This window comes from Watersipora subatra, chromosome 3, assembly GCF_963576615.1.
Source record: "Watersipora subatra chromosome 3, tzWatSuba1.1, whole genome shotgun sequence".
Classification (NCBI taxonomy): domain Eukaryota; kingdom Metazoa; phylum Bryozoa; class Gymnolaemata; order Cheilostomatida; family Watersiporidae; genus Watersipora; species Watersipora subatra.
In genome coordinates this window covers 61,459,243-61,475,654 of record NC_088710.1, presented here as the reverse complement: position 1 = coordinate 61,475,654, position 16,412 = coordinate 61,459,243, and positions in this window count along the sequence as shown.

Genomic DNA, 16,412 nt, shown 5'->3' with positions numbered 1-16,412 from the left:
AATGGCATAAAGTGCGAATATTTTTTCTTACTTCATATAAATTAGCTAGCTAGTAGGGTCTTATGATGAGAATTACTGCAAAATCTATTTCATAATATTACTACTATTAGTTTTTGAGTTATGGCCAGTTTTTTTTACATTTTTTACTGGATTTGCAAAGTTTTTCGCTTGCCGTCATAGGATTCCAACATCAGTAAGAAATGTTAGCTCACCACAGTAGTTGTGAAATATATATTACGCAAACAATGATGTAAAAACTAAAAGTAAAACACAACCAACCAATGAGATTTGACAATGACTCCAGGACAAGTATAAATGAGGGGCAAAATCAACGGGAATGCAGGAAGGAACTGGTAGCGAGACAGCAAAACAAGTGCAGAGGGAGGCACAAAAACAAAAGTCAAGACAGGAGAAAACTAACAGAATCTAAAGATAGCCAAGGATCACCAATCTAGAATGATATACGCAGCAAACATGATTCACCCAAAGAGGTGGCAAACCAGAAATCCATAAAGCCCTAAAATAAGAGAGTTTATTCACCCCATCCCTTCTAACAGAAAGGGCTGCTACTACTCACCTAGCAGACACATACTCATTAAATCTATAAAAGAAACATAACAAATAGGGATAAATATCCAAACGTATTGTTATTTCTGCTTGAGCTAGTGAGTCTTGACAGAACAATTGTTATTTTGGCCATTTGAAGAAATTACAGTTCACAGACACTTGGAAATAAACAACTGACACGTCGTTTTCCATTATAAAATAATTACCTGCAGACAGATGTAGACCTCACAAAGTCTAACGATACTTGTTGTGAACATTGATACGTGGACTCATTATTGACAACAGTGCGATACTGTCAAAACAATATCAAGAAAATTTATAGTAGTGTCCATCTCAATTGATTGATTTGTTGGCTAAATTTTGCTTTATAACACCTGTCTGACTTTGATGGGGCAAGTGTGCCACTTTGTGTATGATCGAAATTTGTCTTGGGAGAACTTTAACTCAAGGGTCAGAGGCTAGCCATTATGAGTAGAACTATAGAACCATTGTAGTATTTTACTCATAGGAAACACAAAAAACATACATTTTAACATTTTATATTAATATTATTATTACAAAACTAACTAATCAAATATATCATTTCATATAATTACAAACAGAAGAAAAAACGAATACATATAACAAATTTTCCTTGTCATAACTAAAATATAAAAAGTTTCATAAATTAATATGTTTGTTCCAGTTTGCATCAAAAACTGGCTTTTATATGCATTACAAGAGGAGTTATGCAGATTGATCCATTGTAAGCCAAGTTAAGATAAGCGTAAATATGCTATCAGATAATATGTTAAAAATTTTATAGGTGATATAATCATAATAAAAATAAGCTATCAAATATGCTAATCTACAAATATATGTTTGAGAATAAACCAAGCAGGTGTATTATACTTATAATACATGTAGAAACATGAATTGAGAATTTGAAACAAAAATATTTGCATCGTTTGCTAGGCCAGTTGCATTTTGATTGGATTGTTGCTTTTGATAAAACTAACATCTTTGTTTACAGTTCAATGCCTTCAACAATGTTTTCTCCCTCAACTCCTTTCTGCACTGCTGAACTAGTTGATATTAGAATTCAAATATCTTTTTAGACACGCCAAATTGGTATACCTTGTATTTTGCCCTAACAAATATAAACCTGTAGCTGCATGCACTTTAACCAAAACTTTTATCTAAACTAGTCAGTCATTCATGCACCATCGTATAAGTATACTGGTTTTTATTTCTACGAAATATCAAAACTGTGTTAAACAAGAAACTACTATCAGCTTGATATAGTTTTTTTCTATCTCAATGGTGTTACTTTCAAAGTTTTAATGAAAAAACTATAAAGATTTAGAGTAGGAAAATGGATTTTGGTGCAAACTGAAACAACAAAATAATTAACTGTAATGACACAACCGAGTCATTGTTAGGACCATTTTGCATACACTTTTCTCTTGATAACTTTTCTCTATGGGTTTGAAACGGTCAAAAAACGTCAAAGTGGCAGTCCATTAAATGTGATGGTCAAATAAAGGTGGCGTCAACTAGAGGTTTTGTATGTACTGACAGATGCAACTTCTTAAATCTCATTGATATAAGCTTTGCACAGTCAGCCTATATAAGTGTGACAACGTATACAACAACGGATGATGTAACTATCAAATCATATTTTAAGACAAAACATTTATATCGATGAGTGACAACATCGCACCATCTATGTAGTACCATTATTATATAGTAAACACCATCGTAAGTAATAGAAGTAGGGGAAAAAATTCTATTCTTGTTTTCAGTGACGTAGTGAACACCACAAACGTAAAGAATGAAATAAGAAGTGTTACTACTCCAGCCTATATCCTAGATTATCACACTAGATTTGCATTAGACATCTACATGTACATGCCAAGGTAATCCTTTTGGTTGAACAGTATGAAAAGTGCAAATCAAATAATCAGCGAATCAAAAAAAGCAAACCACATTGATATCATACTGTTATTAACCTTATACTGGTCCCAAATCTATTGTAATAGGGTTACAAGAATGAACATGAATGAATTTAAAGAAAAATTTTAAAAGAATTTTTGTAAAAAACAAAAATCATTTGTAAAACATTTCTGTCTTTGCATTTTTTTCTGTAGTAAAGCTTGAACAGAACACCCTAGTTGAATCAAGTCAAACTTCATGATTGGCTAGATTACATAACTCTTTCACTACCGCAATCCGATGTATTGGCTCGGGTTACTTTCTCATTTTAGTCTGAAGCTGATACATCGGCTTTTAGTTAGCACAATAAGTGATTTATAATTACTCAGCTTTGGCTTCAAATAAACTAATATTACTTGGTCTCTATGAAAAAAAGCCTGTTTCTAACGATATAAATTGATTATCAGGCTTTTTACTAGCAGCTCACCGCTTATCGAACAGAACGTTTACAGCGGAAAAAGCACGGACAAAAAAGGAATACCGCAAACGTGTACAGCTGTAAACGCTTTTAACATTTTTAGCCATTAGGAATCCAGTTACTCTATATCGAGTGTTTCTGACTTTTTAGTGCATGTATTTCCTGTGACAAACTGTAATAGTAACCGAATGTTATGGCGACAGTCAAAATATGTCGATCACAATTGCTGACAAAACTTTGTTGATAAAATTTGTAAACTCTTTGTCGTTTTTTAAAGGTAATTTAATTTTTTCATTTATTTTGTGATAAAGTACATTTCTCATTTTCAAAACAACTTGCTTTTTAAATTAAGTGGATATCTGAATTATTTCTCAAGATATAACAATATTCGTGTTGTCTTGTCGATATTTGCGGAATTAAAAAACAAATTTGAGCTGAGCTAGATATGAAGTTGGCAGCGAAAGAGTTAAGAACATAACGCAAAGTAGGTTTTCTCATAAAGCTTTATTGATACATTTCTTCTTTTAAACAATTTTTTTATTTTAAAGATTATTTGACCATTATCAGTTATATTCCATTACATGATAGTAAAATATTTATACTATGTATTAAAATGTATTTATATTATACTCCTACAGCATATTATATCATAGTATTTTATGTTAGTTTATCTTGCATTATGCTTTAGTGTTATATTATATCACATTAAAATGTATTGTAACGCTATATTACATTATTTAATATCACAAAACAGAAGTTTGAGATCATTAGAGCTGCAATCTTAAATACAGGTATGTAAAAAACTTGTGAATTGTTAAAAAAATTTTTTTACAACTGTCAGTCTAAAACTATTACTATAATGGTTCAAAAGTGGTATGTTGTGATTATAAGCTCACACTCGTGACATGTCAGAGATATCAAGATTTAAAATCTTTGTACTCAAAGGTATCACTATACTGTTAAATTAAAATGTTTCAATCATCAAAATGACCTAACCTGACCTTGTCTGGGTTTTTCTTTTTGATGGTTTCTATAGGTTAATTGTATGGTATTTTTTTAATGTATTATATACATTCATATCCCAAAGTATTGTTTAATTAAACAAATAATAACAAACACTTTGTTCTTAGTCAAAGTTAGCTGCACAGCAAATGATTGTTGTTTAATTGTGCAGTGCTGACTTTTGTATTTAGGCTCCACACATAAAAAAGGCAAACTTACCAACCATCTTTGAAAGTTAAGTGTGCAGTCACTTGACACAGTAGTAAAACAAATCAGCTCATTTAAAGGCTGCAAGTCACACTTTTCACTAAATTACATGTACATATAAGTCTAGGAAGATGTACTTTCCTCCAGAGCTAAACGTCACAAAGGTGTTAGACTTAACTTTTACATTAGTTGATGACTATATCTTTCTACTGCTTACAGGCTCTTATACTTATAACTTTAACTATTGTTTTTTGTTTCATTTTTTTTTAAATTACATAAATATTGCACTACTAAAACATAATTGTTTTACTTTGAATTGAAACTTGAATTTGTTTTTAAATTTAAGCAAAATCAAAAAGCAGGTTTTGTTTTACAGACTAAAACTGATGAATTGGCTTGAGTACGCAGAAAATTGCTGAAATACCAAAATTGGACTTATAACAAATGGTACTATTGATTTTAGAATGAGTATAATGAAATTTGTTTATAACCTACTTTCCATAAAATTGCAAACTTAAAATTAATTTTTTTAATTTTGGTTATCTTGTGACAATACTGGTTGTTCCTTCAGAGTCTTCACTAACATAGGAAAATTATACAGTAGTTACTGTAATGAATTCACATAATACACCGGTATTTAATGTGAGAGCTCACAATCATTCAGCATTGATATTTACCAATCTTGCTTTCCTGGATGTTCGCTTTTAGTCTGGTAGAGATGGTCACCTGGAATTCAGTGAGAAGGCTTTTAAATATTATGTATAAGTGGTGATCTGGTTTAATGTGAGAGATCATCAAGTGTGCCTTAAGCAACAGAAATTAATTATGGGTACAGTTGTGATACTGATCAACCAAAACTTTATATCCAGGGCAGTCATAGACATGAGTCTATGTATCATTAACGTAATGAAGAAAAGTAAACTTGAAATCACTGCCCGTAAACAGCCAGTGAAGGATAAGAAAATGCTGAGTTTGAAGAGAGCGGAGCTGCCGGTAAAAGTAGCCAAAGATAATTTGTCACTCCAGAAGAAGATATATGGAAAGGTAAAAAGCTGGTTAGACTCCGCACCAAAGATGATGAATCTCTTTTGAAAAAGAGAATGAATTTGTAACAGGATGTAAAGCAAACCAAAAGAGCTTTATCACAGCGAGTATCCAAACCATATAGCTTGTGAGCAGATGTTCCTACTTCAACAATAGTATGGTTAGTTCAACATTAGTACTGATTTTATTATTTCTGCAGTTTAGGTAGAAAGTGAAGCTAAACCTTTTTTTTTTATAAAAGTTAGGTTCTATATTACTAAATGACTATCTAGCAGTTGTAAAATACATGGTCAACAGATACACACTAGTCTATAAGTGATATAATGACTCTCAGGCTAACAACATGAAATACAAATTCGGTGTGTTATGGCTAAACTTGTTCACAATAAATATATTTTTTTGGTCAATGTTATGTGGAGGGAAGTGTTACTAGAAATTATGATTGGTGCAGGTGCTAGACTGCTAGAGTGTCATGAATATACGCTGTATGAAGTATAACCTTTCATCCCAACTTTTAACTGAGGCTCTGGACAAAGGAACACAAGAAGCTCTTACTGTTGTTAAAATTTTTCTCATGAATGATTTTTTTAGAAATATTTTAAAAGGTTTGATAATGGATGACTAGTATTAGCCTGTTTGACTGCAAAGCTAAATTTCGTGAGTTCATATTCTGTGTGGTGTAATCATTTATTTCAGCCTCTAACCAAAATTGAGCAACTCTGAATATAAATATTTGGAGTGTACTTCCTGATTATGAGAGTTGCATATTTATATACATATTTGCAGTGTATATAGTGGCATATGTATATTTACACACTCTGATCATGATGACTATCACCATATTATCACCATCAATTTGATGGTGTGGATAGTGAATCTTTTCTCTCGATATCATCAGGTTTTATCTGCAGCATTTTCACAGTTTCTGCTTAAATTTAGCAGATGTCTGAAATATTATAAAGCATCGTATAGACCAATATTTCTTTTCCTGTGCCAGCTGACAAATATACAGACACCAGCATGTTACTTAAGTTCCTTGGTTCCGAGAGCTATACAACATAGTTAGCTCATAGACTGGTTACTGCAATGCAATGACACAGGGGATAGCATAGTGGTAGCGCGGGCAACAGCAGGCTGGTAGTGCAGCCAATAGCGTAGTTGTAGCGCAGATGATAGCGTGGTAGGCTGCTTAGCTGACTGTCACAAATTTAAATCTACATTTACTGATGCGATATCTTCTTTCAACCTCCAACCCTGACTTCAGGTATACGGCTTCGAGCATATGCCCAAATACTAAGATTATTACTGTAAAGATTGGTAAAATCATAAACACTCAAACTGCTCTATAAAAGCTTTAAATGGTCAGTTTGATATGCCTGATGGCAACAAAAACATTTGATACAACTAACAAAAAAGTAGAAAATTATAATTATAAATTTTTTCTCACCGGTACTATGGCACAACCTGGTACTATTGATATACAGTAAACAACAGGGTAAGTAATAGAACCAGGGTAGACAAATCCTAATGTTATTTTCAATGAAGTGGTGAAGACCACATATATAAACAATGTAATAAGAGGTGCTTCTGCTTTTATTCATCTCCATTCAACAGACTAGAGTTGCATTAGACAACTACAGGCTCTAACCATCCACAATGATCAAACAGTACACAAATTGCAAATTATATGATTGAAAAATTGAAAAGGTAAACTAGAAAATTAATGTAACATCCTTAACTTCATATTGATTCCAAAGCTACTGCAGTAGATTTCAACAATCGATGGTTCACATCAACATGATAATTATTTTGCTAGTCATATAATTGTTTTATCTGTAGTAAAGTTTGAACCTAACACTACAGCTAAATGAGGTCAAGCTCTATGGTTGAGTAACACATGTACATTATGAAAAGAAGGTTTTTTAGGAAGCTTGAATAATGCAATTTTATGTTTTAACCAATCTTCCTTAAGCTTTACAGCTTATTTGACCCAAGTTAGTGTCATAGTATTACAGAATGTTATGTTATGTTAAATTATGGTACTTTATACTATAGTATGATATAATATATTTTAATTCTGTTTTGTAATGCTATATTACATTATTATTTTGTATTTATCGTCATCATTATTTATTATTATTCATGAAATATTGCATTGAAATCTATTATAATTCATCATACTGTATCGTAATATATTACATTAAAAAATTGCTAAAATGAAGCAAAACCTTTTATTATTTTGTCATTTTATCCTAAAACTGATTACATCATATTTCAATTTCATGTTTTCAACTAAAGGTTAAACCTATTAAAAATGCTATCATTGCACATTTTCATTATACACACCTACAAAAGCCATTATTTTACATTCAATTGACCTAGCCTGAAAATTAAAAAATATACTTGAAAAAGTTAGAGCTCTATAAAACATTTAGCAAAAAATAATTTCAAGTTTCCATGACATTTATGAATTATTAATTCATTTCATCGTAGCCAGGTAATGATAGCATAGCTTACAAACAAAAGCACTCATTCCTAATGTCAGAGTATATTCAAGCAGTTTGTGCTTATAAGCTATAGCCTAAATATTTATGAACTAAAAAATGTACAGTACCCCTAATTTTAGACCAGCAGAAACGACAGTAACAACAAAATACAAATTGAAAGGTTTACTACAAACATGCACTGCTATTATACTACAGAGTTGATTTAGTGGTCAACTAGGTCAACATATACAGCTCAGTGAATATCTACAGTAATCCCTTTACAGTTTATCTTCACTCTAAAGGACTGAAGGACTAGCACCCTCGCTCTATGTGAAAATTTGTGAAATTAAAATTAAGGAACCCATATCCAATAAAGTCACATCTTTGATAATTGTAATTGTTCACCTCTTATCTTTAGGTAAATTAGACAATTTTGGGAGCGGATGGCGTTTAAGACGTATTTTGAAGGGTGTCAGAAGCATGCTGAACTTTTTCATTTTACACAGCACAACAAAACACAGTATACCAGGGCAACTACAATCACAATGGTGTTTGTGGAAGGATTGAATGGGCCAGGATATGAGAAAGAATCATATATATTTTATGTATTTTGTTTTTATTATTAATAAAGTTTTTTTTTTAATTTTTTGTCCGTCCGTAAAGTACTGAAACCACAAAAGATGAATTTATCAAGTTGCAGGGAGATTACTGTAAATATATGTGCTTCTTTTCTCACAACTACTGTATCATTTCAGAGAGAAAACTTGCATGCACATTGCAGTTGGCCGCTGCTGCTGAGTTTTGACATGAAATCATCACAACAGAACACAATATTTTTATTGACTAAAAATACATAAAGCTAGATCACTTTATTACATTTTAAATTGTAGTTTTCTTTTTCAAACTTATCCGTAGAATCTTTACTGAGCAATTAACAAAAGTGAATTGTTGCAAGGCGACGCTCCAGTTTACAGCAAACTGCTTTGATACAAATTCATCTCATGTTAGTGTGTGTTATTGTTGTTATTCACGATTTCTTATTATGTTAGTATTCGGGAATTTTGCTGTAATAAAATCCCACTGATAACAAAAAAATTTGATAATAAAATTACTAACAACTAACTATACGTCACATCTTGGACATGAAAGCAGTTATGAATAAAGACATGAATGTAAATGTAAATGCAAATATACACATACACATAATTTGTGTATGTATATATACATACATATATATATTTATATTTATTTATATTTATGTATTTATATGTACATATATTATATGTAGAAAAAAAATGAATACGGAAATAGATGTGGGTGTGCATATAGATGTTGATTTAAATGCAGAAGTGGATGTCCACATTGATGTTGAATTGAACTTAAGCGTAATTGTGGATGTGGACTTAAATGTTAATGTTAAAGTGGCAATCGATGTTAGTGTTTTTACCCTACAGAATGAAAATAGTCAATGAATATAGAAATTCGCGATTTCGTGAACAGTCAATTCCGCGAATTATTAAATTCAGCAAATAATTAGTTCTATTTTTAGACGCAAGGGATAATAACTGCTGCCTCAAATTAAAAACTAGCCTGTAGGCAGAAATACTAAATGTAACCGAGTTACACAACTTTTTTAAAATCATCGCTGGAGCTTCGAATTAACCCCATTGTCAATGCATCACACTCCTTTACAAAATTATTCAAGGTTTTCGCAAGTTATTCGGTATGGCGTTGTCATCGCAAAAATCGCTCCTACAGTCTTTTTAAATTGAAATTAACTCCATCAATTTCTAATGCCAAAGGAGATGATGATATTGCTCCTGTTCTAGACATTATGGTCTATAATTGTTAGCTCTATTGCTAGCCACAATAGAGGTAACTCTTATTAAATAGTGATTGTGATCACCCGCAAATAAACTAGTCCGCGATTATGCATAGAAAAGGCAATTTGCGCGAAACTTGACTCTGCGAATAAATTCACCCTGTAGGGTCTGCATGTGATTTCAGTGTAGTTTGGACAAAAAGGAAAGTGTGCATGCTTGAATATTAATAATACTGCCCTCTGCTGGTAAAACTAGTTACTGTACCAAATTTTAGTATCTTTGCTAGCTGCTCCAGAGTTTTCAATCGACTGAGCTAATATTCTCATCAGACATGTTTTACATGTATTACAAGACAAAGAATGTTCATATCTGTTTAGAATGATCAGAGTGATGAGTAATCCTCAATAATCTCATTAAACTAGTTATGCAAGCAGAATGTTAAACAAGTAGGCCAGGTATTCTGCTGGAATAACTAGTTACCAAGAGTTACAGATTTATAGATGCAGTTATACAATGCATGAAACCATGATTGCTGCGGGTAAAGCTAGTTAAAAGGTGATCACAATTTCTTATTATCAAAAAATATGAAAAATATCTACATAACCACAGTATATCAAATTGACGACCATACCACACCGTCACATTGCATTTTGTGAGTTTGCAAACATGGCCGAGGCAGGTACCGCAAGCCGTAAAAATATATATATATATATATCAGTATATATATATATCAGTATATATAAAATTATATATATATATATATATAGTTATATATATATAACTATATATATAGTTATATATATATATATATAGTTATATATATATATATATATATATATATATATATATATAACTTCGATTAAAATTTCCACACAGAGTGATCGATATTATAAAATAGAGCCTGTTATACAGAAGCGGAAGTTTAAAACTGCTGGTTAAAACACTTTCATTACTAATAGTTTCATGCTCTGAAGGAGCAATCATCTGACAAAATATGTCAATCGACGGCAGGTGTTTATATAACAGAAGTGAAGTAGCTAACAGATTGAAACTCTTAACTACATAGAGTCCATGGTCTTACTACAGCTTATATCTTGTTGTTGCATAACAAGAATTTGTCTACATGTCTGCATGTAGCCGGACCAGCACTATGTTGGACTTACTGATAATACTTTTAACACATGCTGCACAAACCACAAGCCAACATTTCGACATGTGCAAAGGCGATCTAGCACTGAATTGAGTAAATACGTATGAAGCTTGAAGGAGAACAACATTGATGTAATTATAAGATGGAGAATTGTTAGAAAGGCAACATCCTTTAACTGTTCAACTAAGACATGTAATTTGTGCTTTTGGGAAAAGTTTTACATAATTTGAATGCCTGAGTTGGCTACATTAAACAGGCAAAATGAACTGTCATCTACATGCAGGCATGTAGACAAATTCTTGTTATGCAACCTCAAGACATAAGCTGTAGTGAGACCGTGGACTCTATGTTGCTAAAAAATTCAATCTGTTAGCTACTTCACCTCTATTATATTAACACCTGTAGTTGATTGACATATTCTATCAGATGGTTGAATCTTCAGAACATGAAACTATTAGTAAAAAAGGTGCTTTAAAGAATAGAGAAAGCATAATATTTTTATGTTTTATTATTTATCTTGAGGTGTTGACTGATGTTCTAAAAAAAGAATCAAGGAGATTGACCAACCAGAAGCTGAGATATAGCCAGCCAAACACAGGTCTACCAAAAAACATAAGTGTTTTGGTAGTCATCAATATATGACGTATGAAATCGACTTGTGTGCCATTGGTCAATTAAGCCAACTAATGCGCTCTCCTATAACAATCACGGCGTTTTAATTGGTTTAATCCCTGGAAGTATAGAACGATCAAATTAGGCCTAACAATCATTGCTCTGAGAATTCCGAACCAGTCCCTCTGACGTGTAGATTAGTTTTAAAATAAAATAATTACATGCATCTATTATTTCGCAACATTCTGCAATCACTTTCTACAAATTATATTATTCACATCATTTATTCTATACGCAGTTATATTATTATTTTGTGTAATATGCATTATGATTATTATATTAATCATAAAAATAATCATAGATAAGATAATAGATCAATAGAAAAATAAAATCAAAAGTTATCGTTTTCTTTTCTTACAGCAAGAGCAGCACGGTCAAGTTATTCTTTTTAAGATTATGGCTGTAGTGAACTTACAGTCTGTTAATAGTGACGATAATCATGAAAATCAACTAAATGTTGCAGTAGACACACAATAGAAAAATGATGAATGAACAAAAATTCTCATTTCTTATTCTAAACGAACTGCAATCGCGGATGTCGCATATAGACTATACACGCGCCGGTCGTTGAACAGTGGATCTTCGGAGCATATCCGTGGAGATCGAGTTAAAATTTAAAGGACAATAGTCAAAATCTGCTCTTCTGTTTTGAAAAATCATGGCGAGGGGTTGTGGGCAAATGCCTTTACCACACAATGTTTGCTTGATTTTCCTGAGAAACCAGAGCTAGTCTGTAAATTATTTACTAGCGCGAGAAGCGTTTCACATCTTGTAGCCAAAACAATCATTATACGTAACGGCGGTAAGGGTGCACATCTCCGGCACATGAACATTAAGTCGATTTTATACGTCACAGTTTTCGGGATTTTCGAAGGGGTTTCCTCTGATTCTTTATTAGGTAGACCTGTGTTTGGCCGGCTATATCTCAGCTTCTAGTGGGTCAATCTATTTCATTCTTTTTTTAAAACATCAGTCAACACCTCGAGATAACTAATAAAGCATAATAATATTATGCTTTCTCTATTCTCTATGTTTTAAACTTCCGTTTCGGTATATATATCTATATATAAATTGTTTCCTCAACCCGGTTAATCCGTAGGGGTGGTAGTTTCTGCTCTAACTCGGGCCTCCTACCAGAGACCTGGAAGTTTGAGCACTCGCCTCAAGATCTTAGCTGTTCCCAATAGCACATTTTTCTGCAACTCACCTGAGTTGATTGCTGTTGGTATTTGGGCAAGCGACATTTTCTGTGCCGGTGTTATTGCACCCAGTGCACCAATGACTACTGGGATAACAGTTGTTCTTACATCCCAGCATTTTTCAATCTCTTCTCCAAGAGGGAGATATTTCTCTACCTTTTCTTTTTTTTTGCGGGCTATATTGTAGTCATTGGGTACTGCTATATCTATTATAGTAGCTCTCTTGTTCTCTTTGTCCACCACCACTATATCTGGTCGGTTTGCTAGGACATGCTTGTCAGTTTGGATGTAGAAATCCCAGAGAATCTTAGCGTGGTCATTTTCACTGACCTTACCAGGAGCTTCCCACCAGTGTGGCGGTTTATTAGGGCCATACTCATCACATAGACTTCTATACACAGCACCTGCGACATGATTATGCCGCTCAGTGTATGCGCTTCCCGCTAGCTGCTTGCATCCACTGATGATGTGTTGGATGGCCTCAGGTGCATTTTTGCACAGTCTGCATCTAGGATCATCTCTAGTGTGATAGATTTTTGTCTGGAGTTGCCTTGTTGGGAGCACTTGCTCCTGGGCTGCCATGATTAGCGACTCTGTATTGGCCTTTAGGCTTCCTTTGTTCAGCCACATATATGTCTGGTGAAGATCGCCAACCTTAGATATTTGTCGGTGGTAAGCACCATGAAGAGGTTTCGTATGCCAGTCAATTTCCTCATCATCAGGGCGAAGGTCCATTGTAAGAGCAGCCGATTGAAATTCAGATAGCAACTTATCTGAAGTGGTCATGGAAGCTGCATAGGCTTTGATGCTTTGCCCTTCCGCTTTCACTGACTGCTGTACACTTTTGAGTCCCCTACCGCCATCTTTCCTATCGAGATACAACCTAGTAGTATCAGATTTGGAGTGGAGTGCTCCATGCATGGTCAGCAGTTTACGCGTTGCTATATCTGTTTCCTTGATGGCTTCCTCAGTACACTTTATTATGCCTGTTGGATATCTTATTACTGGCAGTGCGTAGGTATTTATTTAATTTATATATATGTATATATATATATATATATATATATATATATATATATATATATATATATATATATATATATGGTTAGCAAATCGGAGATAGGCATAATCAGTAAACAAATCACGGATCGCATCAACCGGGAAATACTCAACCAGCTGAACTTAAATATGTGGAAAAACACAACATCGGTACTAACATGGTTTAAAAACATCACTAACAAATCCCAGCACTCTTTCATTGTATTTGATGCTGTTGAATTTTATCCCTCGATAACGGAAGATCTACTTAACAAAGAATAACTTAACATAAATATATCTGACTTGGACAAGTGTATAATACACCACGCAGAAAAACTTATATTCTACAGCGATAATGAACCATGGGGTAAGAGATCAACTGCAAACTTGTATGACGTAACAATTGGCTCTTATGACGGAGCAGTAAGCTGCCAACTTGTCGGAATTTTCATGCTACACCTTATCACTGAGAAGCTTGGCAAAACCTTTAGCTTATACCGGGACGATGGCCTAGGACTACTGAAAGATACTGCACAAAACATTGAGCGCACTAAGAAAGAACTATGTTAAATCTTCCGTAAACACAGCTTACGTACCACCATCGAAGCAAATAAGAAAGTAGTAAACTTCTTAGGCGTAACTTTGAACCTCAACAACAACAGCTTCAAACCGTATAGTAAATCCAACAACACAACCACATATGTACACAAAGACTCAAATCATCCACCATCAATTATAAGAAACATACCTGAATCCATCAACAAAAGACTCACCAACATTTTATCAAACAAGCAACTCTTTGAGGAAACAAAAGCCCCATTTCAAAATGCACTTTCTAACAGTATATACAACTTCTCTTTTAAATACCAGAACAACAACCCCAAGAAAGAAACCAATCAACACAGAAACAGGGGATGCCAAACAATATGGTACAACCCCCCCATACAACAAAGCTGTTAACACCAAGATCGGTAAACAATTTTTCAAGATCCTGGAGAGTGAATTTCCACCAGAACACAAATTACGCAAAATCTTCAACAAAAACTCCGCAAAACTAAGTTATAGCTGTACTTCAAACATCAACCACATAATGAGCAATTTAGCAATTAGCACTATTGCAACCACCCAACATCGACAGGAAGTGCAACTGCCAAAATTGGGAAAATTGCCCTCTAAATGGAGAATGCCTTTCGAGCTGCATAGTATATCAGGCAACCGTCCAGTCTGGAGAGCGCGATGCGCAAGAGACACAAACGTATGTAGGCCTCACTGAAACAACTTTCAAAACAATATTAGCCAACCACAAAACATTTTTAAATATCCTACTAAAAGGCTACAAACAGAATTGAGTAAATACATATGGGACTTAAAAGACAAGAAAATTTGCTATAACATAACCTGGAAGATCATCAAAAGAGCACGGCTATACAACACATCAACAAAATCTTGCCAGTTGTGTCTATGGGAAAAGTACTTCATCATATTCGAACCGACGTTAGCCAGCCTTAACACTAGAAGTGAGCTGATATCCACATGCCGTCATGCTAGAAAACACCTAATTAGCTCAATAACATAATTTGACTACATATTTGCTGTATGCTATATATATCACACCATAGTATTGAGCCCTCAGCTTTATAAAGTAATTTTATAGCTTGTACATTATACATTTTAGTCATTCTACCTGAAGATTTTTAACGTGATTGCATGAAACTAATAGTAGTAACGATTTTAACCTGTAGTTTTTAATAAACTTCGTACACAGCTCTAATTGACTCGATTATTGAGCACTTTACTTTACAGTGTAAACCACATATACTATATATATATATGTATATATATGTATATATATATATATATATATATATATATATATATATATATATATATATATATATATATATATATATATATATATATATATATATAGGATACGAGCACCTTGACATACGAGCTCAGCCCCAGAACGCATTAGGCTCATTTGTTAATGTATGACTGTACGTCCTTTGGAGTGCAATTCATTAATAAAATCCTAGCAACACAAACAACCTTCAGTGTAGGAATAATTGCTTTCAATTTAATCAGTTGGAGATTACAGCCGAGTTCAATCAGTTGAACAAGTAATAATAGAGACTGACTATTTTAAATGGTATATCGCTTCAAGTTTATGCATGGAAAATGCTGCTTCAGCCTACAACAGCTGTTTTACAAGGTGATTTTAATATCTTTTAACTTATAGCTCTTTAGCTCTGCCTTTAAACTTGCTTTTGTGAATTGTCATTCATTCTATATAACCTTTTTATTTGGGCTAGCTCACAATAAAACACGCATATCAATGTTGTTTATTGGTTACCCGCCTAACAACCTCTAATGTTTTTATTGCCAGTAAACTCATCAGCTTACAACATATTAACATTATTGTAGTGTCAAATGATCTGATAAGTTAAAGAAGATGTTTATTTTGCACATTTGTTTGTAGATTTGACAATGCTTGTTTTTTAATGGTGATATAAGTTTAAATGTGTGTACTTTTTTAAAGAAAGTGCATGAAATAACATAGAAAAAAGTGAAACTTTACATACTGCCTAAACATAATTTTATGATGATTTAAATTGGCAAATTGGAATATTTTTTGGAAAGATGAACATGATTTAAAACAAATTTCAATTAAACTTTTATTAAAATCAGCAGCCTAAATATTGTAAATCCCCTATACAATGAGAACTGGAAATATTGGTCAAAAGCATTTATGATTCAACGCAAAAGATAAAACAATCTAAAACTGCATGCTGTGAGTTTGACATAAAGCTTTTTTATACAAAGATGTCACTG